The sequence below is a fragment of the Tachypleus tridentatus genome, chromosome 8, assembly GCF_004210375.1.
Source record: "Tachypleus tridentatus isolate NWPU-2018 chromosome 8, ASM421037v1, whole genome shotgun sequence".
Lineage (NCBI taxonomy): Eukaryota > Metazoa > Arthropoda > Merostomata > Xiphosura > Limulidae > Tachypleus > Tachypleus tridentatus.
Window position 1 is genome coordinate 90593384 of NC_134832.1, and position 9561 is coordinate 90602944.

Consider the following 9561-nt stretch of genomic DNA (forward strand, 5'->3'; position numbering starts at 1 on the left):
AGAGATTATCTTTTGATATTATTATTCTGTGCTCTTTGGTACACTATTTAATTGAATAGAAAATTTAGTGTATTTGTACCAGTAGTATAAAAAAAAGTAGGCTTAAATTTCATTAATAGTTGGCAGCAAGAAACAAGAAGACTTAAGTAAGTACTGTATTTATTGTTTTTCATGTGCATTTTCTATTTGTTATTATGAATACAAATAAAATATAAAAACTAAAAACTTATTAGGTTAGATGAAAGAGAGTAATAGTAATAATAATTCCATACAAGTTTTGTTTGTGAGCAGCTTGTGCATTAAATAATTTGATTGGGTAATGTGAGCTGCACATTTGCTAAGAGATTTACAACTTGTGTGGTGACTTAATTTTAGCCAGACATGGTTTAAAGGACAGTAAAATTAAGTATATATAAATGTATACTGTTACAAGGTTTAAGCTATTTAAGATAAACAGTTGTTTTTTGTTACAAATTGCATTCATTCCAGAAATAGTAAATGGTAACTTTTTTCGTGTGTGCATATGTTATTTTAAATATTCAAGTATAGTCTTTTTTTCCTTTATCTTTTTTATTTGTAAAAAGATACAAAATTGTAAACAGCTCACTCAGAACTTTTGAATAAAATTATTATTTTGTGCATTAGCTATTTTTTCTTAACCAAAATGTGAGATTCTTGGAGGAGTGTTCCAAAATTTGTGAGATAGGACCATTAGCTAGCCTTGAGGCTCTCACCTAAACTTACATTTTTCACATGATATTGCTACATTGATCCATGCCAATGTGCATGTGACAACATCAATAGGAGTGTGACACATCTTCTTGTCACAGCTGATTTCTTCTGTATTAATTGTTCAGCCATTACTTCTTAATTTGGAGCTTGTACGAAAAGATGTCTTTTTTGCTTGTGAACTGTTGTGATATTGGCATTTAGTGTTGAACTGTCAACAAAAATGCAAACTGTTGTGAAAATCTTTAATTCAAGTTTAGCTTTCTAACATTTCTACACCTGCAGTTCTTGTGGCCTTTTATTTCCACATGAAATTACATGTGATGGTGCCTTCCACTTTGGTGTGGAACAAAAAGCCATTGTTCATATTAGACAAGCAACTATACTGACATTGGTTTCCTTTTTTCTTTTGAGGAAGTGATAGCTATTGTGGAGTGAGGATAATCATTCTTGTGGCCTGGATCTTCTTCTTAACCTGATGGACCTCCTTTTATGAATCTCATTTGTAGTGAAGGAGATTTTGAGAATAATTTCTCACCATCTAACTATTCCAAATCTTCTATCAATTCTGTTGTGGATCTAGCAAGTTTTTGTCAATTTCTGGATATGGTTTTTCAGGTACACTACCTTCATTTCTCTCTTACCTCATATAACTGTTCTCATTCACTTCCTGATTTTTCTCATATTTTATATTTTTTCTCCTTTCCCAGATATTCGAGCACATATTTAACAATTTTCATCTCAACTTTGCTCTAGTGCAAATAGGGTTTTCTAAGCTGTTTCAGTAATGTATGTGTAATATATATATTACTTTCAAGGCCCAATTTCAGAGGAGAGAATGGCAATACCATATGTGTTCCTTCCAACACCCTGAGATATACAGGTCATTTGCGCAATTTCTACATTTTATCACCTCTGTTGAGCAAAAGATACTCCTTACATAAGGTGGATGTGCTGTCCTATCAAATGATACACATTCATCTTTCTCCTTGTGGGTGACATACCCCATAAAGAGTTTCTTTTCTGATGATATGTATCAAAAGGGAGCTTTTTTTTTAGAATTTTATTTGTCTGTACCAACCTCTCTCTCTCCCCCTCCACTATCTTATCAGTTATTAATTCTGAGGAGAGGTAAGTAACATTTCTGAAGTTATTTTACTTACCTGAAAATGTATTTCAGATAGATACCTTTTCAGAGAACCTCCCACCTTTCTCTATCACTTCTTCTGTATTTCTTTTGTCTTGTCAAAAATGAGCCTTTGTTAATAAACAAGGTGATAATGGGCTGTATTAGGCATTGATAGTATGTTGTATTCTTATTGATTAGATACTATAATAGTGTATCGTAAACCAGCACAGCATACACATGTAGGTGTGGGGGTTTTGTTCAAGTCTTAATGCATGTGCAAAACAATCATTTTGGCAGATTTGCAAGGTGATACTTATCAGTTCTGTGAAAAGGTTAGTGTCTTTTTGAAATATATTTTCAGGTATGGAATAATGTTAACTTCATCAGTTTATCTCACAAATGTGAATGTAGAAGCTATCTTTAACATGGATGAGATACAATGGAGCTCCAGTTGCAGATGGTTTAGAAATATCTATCTCTTAAAAAGCATACAGAAGCCAACCTATTGCAAATTAATGTAGCTGGGTAACAAATAGCACCCATGAAATATGGACAGATGACTTTATAAGAATTTTTACAAAAACTCATGAAGGATCACTCATTTTAAAGAGCACCGAATCATTGTCTTATGAAACATCATTGGCAAGAACCTATAGAGAGAGCTGTAACTAGAATGCTTGCTTATTTAATTGAACTATTACTACCATCATAATTAGATGGTTATTGTAGTGGTAGAGAAACCTGTATCATTGTGTCTGAATTTTTAACTGATGCATGGAAAGGCTTTGAATCTGTTTAGAACATCTTAGCAGTAGTTTTAGATCTTTAACATACTAGAAAGCTCACCTACCCATTTTTGCTGACAAAATGCTCAGAAGTGGTAAGAATATAGCATGTATGATTGGTTGTAGCAGCAATAATTGCTGCATGATGAATCATGAAGCATGGAAGTTGACAGTGGGACTGGATTCCCTTCAGCTCAGTTCTGTCTGAAGACTTGTTCTGTCTAGTCATTTTCAACACCTACACTAGGAGTTGGAAATACATGGCTCACAAGCTGCATATAGTCTGTGTGACTGCATGTGACTATAAATAAAAAGTGTAAATTCTAATTTTACAAAATAAAAAGATTAACTCAATTAGTCATAATGATGGAATATCATTAGATTTCCTTTGTTTCATTGAGCATTTTTTATTTTTTTAGATAAAAAATGGAATACAGTTGCACTTCACATTTTCTTCCATTTTACATTCAAATTCTAAAACATTATGCTCTGTCAAATTCTTATATGCTGTATCCTAAATTATGCATTACCAATGATCATTACAAATGCTATACAGTTAGATAAAATTGAGAAGGTACAAAACCTGTTAAAAACCGGTCACAAATGTACTTCAGCCATCTCCTGTCACAGCTCTGTTCCACTTCACAATGCACTTCAACATTGCAGAACCACAACATCACATATAAGAAAATTCTTAATTAGGACCTAGTAATGTAAATATCTTGGATTTTATAATTGAAACACTGCTCTTTTCAGTTGAGATATTCTGTCTCACATTGATCCTATAGACACTAATCAGTCAGTGGATTATCTAAAAAATACCTTAGGAGACAGGTATAGGTGGTGAAAATGTACTATGCAGCCAATACTGGGATAATCTCATAGACTGCTGGAAAAAAATAAGTAATTTCTTCTATCATAGCCAGAAAAAGCAAAAGATAAAGGAATCAGTAGAATAGTATACAGTGAAAGGCTACTAGCACCATCAGTAAAGGAACATGTTTCTTCCTATTCTTATACAGCCAGCTTTCAAGTGAAAGGTTAGATTCTGTTGGTGGAGCTTTAGGGATTGTCTCCTGGAATTCAACTCATCAAATGAAAACTACTTGTTTTTTAAAACTTTTATAATGATAGAAATTTTAAAATTTGCAGAAGATTTCTAGAAGACGTATTTCACAAATGTTTTTATAGGCTATTTTTATTAAATAATGTGCCATTTAAATGTAACTAGATTAATTTTGATGAACATTGAAAATATTATTTGTAATTATGGTTGTTTGTCAATATAAACAGATTTTTGATAGCTATTTTGAAATTCAGAGTAATTCTGATTTTAGTTAGAATATAATATTGACTGTTCATTCCATACAAAGAAAAACATATTTTTGTGTTTTGATATTCTACATGCAGCTTGAACTTTGTTCAGCTATTGTTTTTTTCGAAAAAGTTTTACTCTAGTTGATAGTATTAATCATTTGTTGACATTTTTTCTGCTAGTGTTAAACCAGGTGTAAATACTATCTCCATTTTTTTTTTATAAAGATCCAATATGAATTAATTTTTTGGTATCAGATGCAAGAGCATGGACAAGATTTGAGGTTACATTATTGAGACCTCAGAGCAAAGGGTCTATTTCTGAAGAGTGAAGCAGCTAAGCCAATTACATCATCATTCCAAAACTGAAGGTAATGTACTAATGTGCTCATATTGTGTATTGATGGTTTGGCAGAATGTTCTACTTGAGACTGTCAGACAAACAGTTAGTAGACAGTATGAGAATATTGAAATATTTTATTTTCATGGGATTTGTTATTGAAATAAATAATATATAAGATACATTTTTATATGAACAGAGAGAAACAAATGATAGTGTTAAATTTATGTATGTAGGTAAAACATTTTAATGTTAGAGTTTTTGTCTTTGTTATCACAGTTTTTGGTAGCACCTTTATGGGCTTAGTAAACTTTAAAATTTTACATTCTAAGTTCTGTTTTACACTTGAGTGCAATGATGTTTGCCTGAGGATACACTTGCACATGATTCTATATTTTTACTACAGTGAGAAATACAAACTTACAGAAGGTGTGTTATTATGGTGTATGTAACTGAAAGGTAAATTGTTGCATGATGTAAGGATATCATTGAAGTCTGTCATTGATATTTTTATTTGTTTTGTGATGAAAGGTCTTTGATAATACAGAATAGCTTGATTAAATGGTTTTGACAGGATCAGTGTTGTAGTACAGAAAACTGAGAAAGTTCAAATGTATACTGCTGGCAGTAATGTGGAACATCATTAGTCCCAGGTGTAGACAAGGTAGTTAAAGTTTTAAAACTTTAATTTGGTTTTTCTGTGCTTGTTAGTTTATTTAAATATCTATAAAATTTAAAAAAATTTCTTGTCACCAAATTGAGAAAAATTATACCTCAAAATGTGAGAATAGTAATAAAAAGCAGGTTCATTGGAAAAGTTTGTTTACTTCAAAAATTAGCATTGGATGTAAATAACTTTTTTATTACCATCAAAATCAGAAATACTAGTTTATTTTTCTGCCTGTTTTATGATGTGCAATAAACTAAATCAGTATTAAGTACTTTAGATATTGTATGTTCATATGAATGTAACACACTTACTGACATTTAAGTGTTTTCATTCCCTGTAAATAAAAATTTTGTAATTGTAATATGAAATTTATTAGCTTCAATGCTAAAGAAAGATTGTAAAAAATTAGAACACTAGTTTTAAGAAGCTAATGAAAAATGCATGTAGTTTAAAAACTAGAGAAAGATAATTTTGATATTCTGTAAGACTTCTGCCTTGAATATTTTATATAGCTACAATTCTTGTACTCTCAATTTTGTATGTTAGTGGGGAGATGGTGGATTTGTAAGTTAAAAAATTGCACTGCCCTTAAATGTCTGTTTTATTTCATTTCAGGAATGTGTATTTTTTATGTATGTGTTTGAAGGTATCTGTTTTCAACCATTTTCCCACACACTGCTATGAAGTAGATGTAGAAAATATCTTACCTGTGATTTTGTTCCTCCTACACAACTGTTTTCAATGTCTAAAGAAGTCAGATACTTTCCTGAACAATAGTATCAAGTTGAGATGTTTCTCTTATCTCATGGTGTAAAACTAGCTGGTGAAATTATTAAAACTTCAAACAACATTGTTGGTGAGCACTTAATAAATTTAAGTGAATAATGAAAAGCTATAATGATTAATCACATAGAATAGTGAGGCATCAGTGATATTAAAATGAGGTTTTGAAAAAGCATATAAGATAGAAATGGTTTATATTTTTCTGACAAGAAGGATTGTTTTATTGCTTTTACATAAGTAACATCATATACTAAATCTTTCATAACCTTACTAAAATTTGCCAAGATTGTTTAGAAGAATTATGAGTTTTCAGAACATCCTGTTATTGTTTGAAACACAAAAACAAACTCAAAGTACTTTTTAGATATCTTTAAAGTGAAAGATATGAGTACATATCTATTTTTTCTTTAAGGAATTAATAGCTTAAATAAATTATTCCATATTTATTATCTGTAATCTTGCTTAATTTTAAACAAGTTTACAGCACAAAGTTTCTCCTCATAATGGTTTTGTTCTGTGTTTATAGAATTGTACATAGATGTTATTCTAAATCTAATAACTATGTCATTAAGTTTTAGTACATAATGTTCAAGGTCTTTGAATGTACATTTCTATTTATTATGTATTGCAAGCTAAGGTTTTAAACTTAATAGAAAGGGATAAGTGTAACTGTAAGTAGTAATTTATGAGGTAAACTTTTCAAATTTTTGTGTGTAAGCTGTATTTTCTCATACAATATTATGTTGATATATTTTACACAGCTAAATGAATGTAAAACAAGGATGAAATTTTACTACAGTGTAAATCTACAGAAGGTATTTTGATTATGGTATTAAGAGCATTATGTGAATGTGCTGAGCTGATTATTGTATCCGAAGCACAACATGCATATCTTGGACGGAATTGTCTTAGAAAACTCAGGTAAGGTGTGACTTGAAGAAATAAGTTTGCAGCTATGCTCCTCCAAATAGTAGCAAGAAAATAACACGAAGACCAAAGATGAAAGTTACCAGAAGGATGGTAACATGAAGACAAACTTCACTTTTATTACTGTAACTGTTGAATATTGTAATAAAGTGTTATACTGTTTTGTTGAAATAACTTGTATCTGTAATATGAGACCTAAAATTGTCTGTTTGGTTCCCCAGTGATTTTTTGTTTCATACATTATAATTCATGGAGTCATAAAATTGAATTGATTTCAGGTATTATTTTTGAAATTTATGTAACAAAGACTATATAATCACAGTTTCTGTAATCTAAGTAATTATTCAAGGAAGCTTGAGTTATAAATTACTTCTATTGGAAAATTTTCGTATTGTTCTGACATTTAAATTTAATAACTGTGTGTGATTTAACTACCTTTGTATTTTAAAAAGTTAAAATTAAAAATGTATTGTGTTAGAACACTATTATCTCTATCTATGAGGTGCTAGTAATAAATATTCAAGGAAGTTAGTTTAAAAGTTTACTCATATTTATGTGTAATCTAAGTAGCAAACAGTACATAAAAGATGTTAAGTCTCATGGAATAGAGATTTTATGTGTGTGTTGTTAATGCAGCTTAAAATTTGTAGAAGGCAGCTGAACTTTGATGGATTATGTTATTTCATTAAAACATTAGTTTTGTTTTATGTATGTATATATATATATTCTTAGACTTTGAACTTGTTTAAAATTATAACCTTGTTTTAGCATTTTCTTATTTACCTTATTAAGTTAATGAAGTTACAAGAAATGCAATAAAATAATTTCTCTAAATTGAGTCACCTTGTTAATGTAGATGTGGTGAAAGAAGATTTAAAGTCACATTTTTGATGTCAGCTACTTAACCCTGTAGTGAAATAAGTGACATAGGTATGTCTACAAAATGTATGATGTAGCAAACATTGGTTGCCTGCTTATTTCTTCAGTTGCATTTTCTGCTATTATCTATACTTAGAAAACATATCAAGATTAATCACAGGTCCTATGATTTATCCTAGATTACTTTTATGTATTTAATGATACTTTGAATACTTACCGTGATTTAACTTTGTTTTATTATGTCATTATTTATTGTAATTTTTGGTGTTATTTTATATCTTAAGTAAGAGCTCACAGAAAAACCACATATCCTCAAGTAAAGTGTTTTCTTTCAATGGTTTTCTCTAGAAATACATAAAGTACTGATATATGGTTTTAAATTGACGATATTTTACACAGAGAGGTTATGCAGTCAGTACTCTGTTATGGCATTCATGTATATATTAAATTGTTTTTCTCTACAAAAACAATAGTAATTATGTCTTGTATAGAAATAAGTATATTTGGGTATACTTGTTATATTTATGTAAAGGAGCAAAGATGTATTCAAGAGATGATGTGGCTCATCTAGCCTGTAAAATGTAATGTTAATTTTGAAGTGTGTTGGTGAAAGAATTAGAAGTGTTAACTTCTAGTTCAGTTTATTAACACCTGCTATATAAACAGCCCAGTGTCTTCTGCTATTGAGCATAAGATGGTCAGCAGAGGCTCATTCTGGAAACCAGTGATTTAGGGGTATTTCAACAGATGTCAATGAATGAAGCTTGGCACATCTTCTCAAATGGAAAAAAAATTTAAATATTAGTGAGTATATGATGTGATGAGATTTGTGTGGATCATACTACTGTGGTGATACAATACTGGGCTTCTTGGCAAAACCATTGCTGTGGGAAATTGATAATTTTGACTGTTTTGTGTGTATATACATACCTGTGTGTGTGTGCATATATGTATAAAAATGTACAAGTTAACATTTATATATACACATAAGTATACATAATATATGCTTGTAAATTACATTAAAACAATACAAGTACTGAACTTTTTATTCTTGTTTATCCATCATTCCCTGATCTTTCTCCTTAAAGACAAGTTTTCATTATTACAATAATAATATAGATGTTTTATTGTTTTGTTTTAAACTGGGACTTGATTTTTATGAGAAACATGTTTTTAAAGCAAGTTGAAGCATAGTACAATAACTATTTCTGCAACTATGGTATATTATTAACACCTGAATAAACCAACCCAGCATCTTGACATGGATCCCATAAAGCAAGTCATTACAGAAAGGTTTGGATTGTTTTGATTAGACAGAAATAAGACATATTTGAACCACATTTTCAAGGTACAGCACTGGCCCAGACCTGTGACCTGACCTGAGACTAAAGAGCCAACATGTTCTGGATGTGACTGTGAATGTGATGGTTTAGGTGTAAGAGAGATTGGAAATGCTTATGATAAATTAGTTTCAATATTTTGTGAAACAAATGACAAAGTAAAGCCCAAAGTGTTGAAATTGAATCAGGTGCACAATGCATTATGAATGATTTCCCTTGCAATTCTAACATTAAAAATGCCATTTCTACAATGAACTTGTTAAGGATAAACAAAGCTCTTAACTGTAGATTCAAACAGACTGTTGATCCAAAGTTCTGTGGTATGTACCGCATTATGACACACACTATATATATATATATATATATTTATATATAATGCTTTTCATTTTGTGGCTGCAATAATGTTATAAGAATGAGAGTCAAGCCAAACTACTGTAGAACAGTAGCCCATGAATTGATGGTAGGTAGTATTCCTTCAAGTCTGTCACTTCAATGTCTAGAACAGATAACCCATGAATAGCTTTGTCTAAAGCTTAATAAACAATGTGAGGTTTTCATAACATGAGAAGACACAAAATAGTCATTAACGAGAGTTAATTGCAATATATATCAATGCCATTATAAAGTATTCTTATAACATAATAGTCCAGATTTTGATACTGTGT

The 9561-nt window shown here is 30.3% G+C and overlaps 1 protein-coding gene across 6 annotated transcripts in view; it reads left to right on the forward strand.

Moving 5' to 3' along the window:
- LOC143222920 (uncharacterized) overlaps positions 1 to 8603 on the forward strand; it is a 30347-nt gene extending 21744 nt beyond the window's left edge. For 5 of the 6 annotated variants that reach the window (XM_076450112.1, XM_076450115.1, XM_076450116.1 and 2 more), the window contains 2 exons: positions 4216 to 4328; positions 4872 to 8603. The gene's annotated coding sequence lies outside the window, so the exon portion shown is untranslated. The remainder of the gene's footprint in view (positions 1 to 4215; positions 4329 to 4871) is intronic. The other variant, XM_076450113.1, reaches the window with a different exon arrangement.
- Positions 8604 to 9561: the final 958 nt, after the last annotated feature.